General features: G+C 43.4%; 1 protein-coding gene and 1 pseudogene across 1 annotated transcript in view; both read left to right on the top strand.

Annotated features, from left to right (window-relative positions):
• Positions 1 to 4,960, top strand: part of LOC109524547 (gastrula zinc finger protein XlCGF57.1-like) — a 47,561-nt gene that overhangs the window by 29,257 nt on the left and 13,344 nt on the right. The window lies entirely within an intron of this gene.
• LOC109524505 (gastrula zinc finger protein XlCGF8.2DB-like) lies at positions 1,524 to 2,871 on the top strand (annotated as a pseudogene).

The raw sequence follows: 4,960 nt of genomic DNA, 5'->3' as shown, positions 1-4,960 counted from the left end.
CGGGGATGTTTTTGGGCCGATTGTGGTAGCCGTAGCACGGGATCAAATATGGTCGCCCTCTTACGCATGCGCGCTGCAGATTGTGTCGGCGCTGTAGGTCGCGGCTTGGACGCGCGGTTATTCTTCTCGAATCTTTACGGAACGGACGAAAGGTTCGACACAGTACGTGCGTCGCCGCGTTACGGGATGTGAAACGGAATCGATTTCATCTCCGATAAACTCGTGTGGGTGCACGTCCAAGGTCCCCTGGCTAACTTGGCTCGCTAACCGCCAAGAAAGAGACGCGTCGCAAAGAAGACGGCGATGGAGTGAGTGTCACGTGTTGTGTTTGCCTCGCAAAAATGCGCGCAAGAATGACGGCAGAGTAGGAGGGGCAACTTTGGGCGACAGAAGAGGACGCGGAGCCGCGACGTCACCTTTGAAAATTGGAGACTCGAGATGTGTCACCCGGAGCAGGTTTGTTCACTTCGCTCATCGACGACTTAGTGTCATTCAAAACCTTGACAAAAGGCAATTAGGGAGGGGGGGGGCATGTTACTTTGTGGTGGCAGCGAGCCATTTCCTCTGTGGGAACGTCAATGTGAGAAGAGTCCGCGCCGTCGCAGCGAAAGAGAAAAGGCCCTTTTTTCTCAAGACAACCATTTAATTGCGCCTTCTGCTGCTGTGGTCAGCTGCTTGGACGTTCATAAAATGACCAAGGAAAACCGTGACTAAGTTGATTTGACGATATGTTCTCCCGGGAGTAATCTGTCTTTTCGTAACACTGGAGAATGAGGAAAACTATTTGGTTTCTTGTACGCACGGCGGTCGCGGAGGCTTCGAAAACGTACACCGGGCTTGAGACCAGATGGCTGAACACCAGGTGATTCTCTCCATTTTTCGCATTGACATTGACATTAATTCTTACAGTTAGATTTGATCGGATTGGATGACGGAGCCTTTTTTCACGTGGCTCAAATGACAATTTGGAGTCAATTGTCAGCCTGCGACAGTGTGACGCGATAGTTTGCGATGAAAAGAGGGTCACCGCTTTTGAAAATGGGAGAACGGCAGCTCATTTCCACAGGCTTGGCAACATATTTTGTGGAATGGACACATGGACCGTTCGAGTCACGGCCATGTTTTGTGATGCGGGCTTGGCCCCCACGTGCATATCCGATGGTGCTCATCGTGGTGCAAGGAATGCTCAGGGACTTCTTGTGAATGCTCAGACTCGCGGACAATAAGGAGCAACATCGGAAACAATAACGCGGAACGTTGAACGGCAAAGTCACAACATCAGACTTGACTGAGCATAGCTTGACCTTAACAACCCCTGGTTTTGTTTTTTCTCCCGCCCTGCAGACCTCAAACAAGAAGATCTTGGACATGAGCAGCAGGAGCTAGAATCCCCCCAAACTAAAGAAGAGGAGACGCGAGAGTGCCCTCACGTTAAAAAAGAAGAGCAGGAAGATGAAATCAGCAAGTTTCCATTGACTGGAGTCAGTGTGAAGGGTGAACAAGCTGATGGAGACCAGGATGGACGACCCCACTCGGACAGCCTCTTGGCGCCACTTTCTGACGGAGACGGCGTCACGTCACAGTCTTCTGACACAGAGGATGACGACGATGACGAACAGTCCAAAGGTGATCTGACATGTCATGCGCCTAACAGACGACTGAAATGTTCCCAGTGTGGCAAAACCTTTGTCAGTAAGTCAACATTGAAAACACACACCAGGACACACACGTGGGAGAAACGCTTTGTCTGCTCAGTTTGTGGTAAAACGTTTTCTCGAAATACAAGTTTAACGAGCCACACCAGAACACACACGGGGGAAAAACCTTTTGCCTGCTCCGTTTGTGGTCAAAGATTCTCTGAAAGAGGAAATTTAGCCAAACACGTCATCACTCACACTGGTGAGAAACCTTTTATCTGCTCAGCGTGTGGTAAAAAGTTTACGTGTAAAAGGAATTTAACCATGCATTCAAGAAGACACACTGGGGAGAAACGCTTTGCCTGCTCAGCTTGTGGGAAGGCATTTTATACAAAGACATATTTAACAAGGCACACGCGAACACACACTGGGGAAAAATCCCTTCCCTGCTCAGCTTGTGGGAAAAGATTCTTTCAGAAAACAGATTTAGCAAGGCACACAATGACACATACTGGGGAAAAACCCTTTGCCTGTTCAATTTGTGGAACAAGTTTCAGACATAAGGGGCATTTGAATGCGCACAGAAGAACACACACTGGAGAAAAACCTTTTGCCTGCTCCGTTTGCGGAACAAGATTCAATCGAAAGAGACTTTTAACAGCACACACAAGAGTGCACACTGGAGAAAATCCTTTCGCTTGCTCCGTTTGTGGTAAAACCTACACTAGAAAGGAAAATTTAACGAGGCATACAAGGACTCACACTGGGGAAAAACCTTTTGCCTGATCAGTTTATGGGCAAACATTTTCTCCGAGGGAATATTTAACAAGGCAAACAAGAGCACACTCTGGAGCAAAACCTTTTGCCTGTTTACTTTGCGGTCAAAGATTTGCTAGAAAGGACTATTTAACAAAGTACACAAGATCTCACACTCCGGATAAAAAACATTTGTTTGCTTTGTGATAAAGGACAAATTCAAGAGGAGCATTTCATAAAACACGTTGAAGAAAAAGCTTTCGCTTGCTCAGTAAGAAGTAAAAGATTCAGCGATCTGAGCCCTCTTCGGATTCTGTTTTTTGTCCAGGAACTTTCTTTCCAATCCTTTCAAAGCGAGATCACCCGGAAGTACTTGGAGGCGAGGTCATTGCAATTCTCTATTTGTGCCTGGATGCAACCCATGCGAGAGACATAAACAATCATCACAAACTTAATATTAAAGATATATATATATATATATATGTGTGTGTGTGTGTGTGTGTGTGTGTGTGTGTGTGTGTGTGTGTGTGTGTGTGTGTACATATATGCACAGAGAAGGATATAGAAACCGATGTGCCTCACAAATACAATCTTTGTGAACAGCAAGATAAAAATTTGCCTCTCGTATCGATATAGAAAAAAAATGTCTGTAAACATAAAACACTGTCTGCTGAACGCAAGCAAGCAAGAGACAGTTTATTAACATTGGCCATTTGGCCAACAAGTGAACCTCAGTAAGATAAAACCTTTTCGTCTCAAGCGGTCGGTGATGAAAGCAAGCAATCTTTCTTCAGAGCAAAAGGAAAGGAGGTGGTTACATTCACAGAAATAAAAGCATAAACATCTTGACATCAGTTGTTGCAGAATGGGCAATTCTAAACAAGCACTTGGTGGCAGATGGGTCTACACACTGAAAATGGACTCTGATGGATCAAACAAATACAAAGCTAGATATGTGGCAAAGGGATACAATCAGAAAGCAGGAATGGACTATGAAGAAACGTTTTCCCCCACAGCTGACATGACAAGTGTCAGAGTTGTCATGCAAAAGGCGGCACAGGAGGATTTGATTCTTCATCAGATGGACGTGAAAACTGCGTATTTTCACGCACCCATTGACTGTGACATTTTTATCGAACAACCACAAGGTTATGAGAAAAAGTCAAATACTGGTGAAAAACTAGTGTGTAAACTAAAGAAATCTCTGTATGGACTCAAACAGTCGGGCAGACTCTGGAATACTGTGTTACACTCATACTTATGCGAAAATGGTTTTGAGCAAAATTATGCAGACCATTGTGTATACACAAAAGAGAAACAAGGTGAAAAACTAATCCTGATCGTATGGGTGGATGACATTATCCTAGCAGCTAACACTGAAAAAGTAATGAATGATGTAAAACAAATACTCTCTCAGAGATTCAAAATGAAGGACTTAGGGACATTAAAGCATTTCTTAGGAATAGATTTCGAACAAATAGGTGGACAAATTAAAATGTCCCAAGAAAGATATGTGAAAAAGATTCTAGAAAGATTTGAAATGCAAAACTGTAAACCAAGACAGACTCCTTGTGAACCAAAACTAGAATACACTGAAAGTGCAGAAAAGCTAAAACAGCATGAGACAGACAGGAGAAGCATATCCGGTTATTGTGTCAGACTATGTGAGGGAAGTTCTCTCATCTCATGGAAAACTAGAAAACAACAGACAGTAGCACTTTCTACATGCGAAGCGGAGTACATATCTTTGGCTTCAGCTATTCAAGAGTGCCTTTACTTGGAGCAATTACTAAATGGATTGGACAATTACAAATATGCAAAAACAAAAGTGTATGAAGACAATCAAGGCACTATTGCATTGACTAAGAACCCCATTAATAGACAGAGATGCAAACATATTGATGTGAAATATCATTTCGTCAGGAGCGTGGTTACAACAGGCAAAGTCATTCTCGAGTATTGCCCAACTGACGAGATGGTAGCTGATGTGATGACAAAACCAGCAACTAAACAAAAGTTGGAAAAATTTGCGATGCAAATCTTTGGAGAGTGTTAACTGTAAATATGGTGTGATACATTTTTGTTGTTTTACTCAGTGAGCTAATAGCGAGTGGGGGTGTTGAGGATTTATGTTATGTATAGCGCTCTTGCTCACTGCTTTTGTTCTGAAGGGACATGCCGGATGTGTATGTGAGCTCACTTCCGCCTTCCTGGTTCGCTGACGCGATACTCATGGCCACGGCTCGTATTACGCCGTGCTGCCGAGTTGTTCAAACCCAAGAGAATAAACATCTCTGAAATGATCATCTGAACAAGTCTTATAATTACACGAGTCTACCGGCCACTCTTCGTGATCATCACCTCCTCAACAAATATGTTAACAAAATTATTCTCTGTATTCTTTACGTCATATTATTTCCACTTAGTGGCTTTCAATGTTATTTTAAATAACATTCAAAGCCACTCGAAAAATAACTTATTTATTATGGTAGAGTTTTTAACCAATCATATTTCATCTAGCTTGTGTTGCCAGGTTAATTAAACTTGCTCGGGGCCTTCAGATTAAA

Source organism: Hippocampus comes, unplaced genomic scaffold (genome assembly GCF_001891065.2).
Source record: "Hippocampus comes isolate QL1 unplaced genomic scaffold, H_comes_QL1_v1.1 scaffold21, whole genome shotgun sequence".
NCBI classification, from domain to species: Eukaryota; Metazoa; Chordata; class Actinopteri; order Syngnathiformes; family Syngnathidae; genus Hippocampus; species Hippocampus comes.
This window is presented reverse-complemented; position numbering and strand designations above follow the sequence as displayed.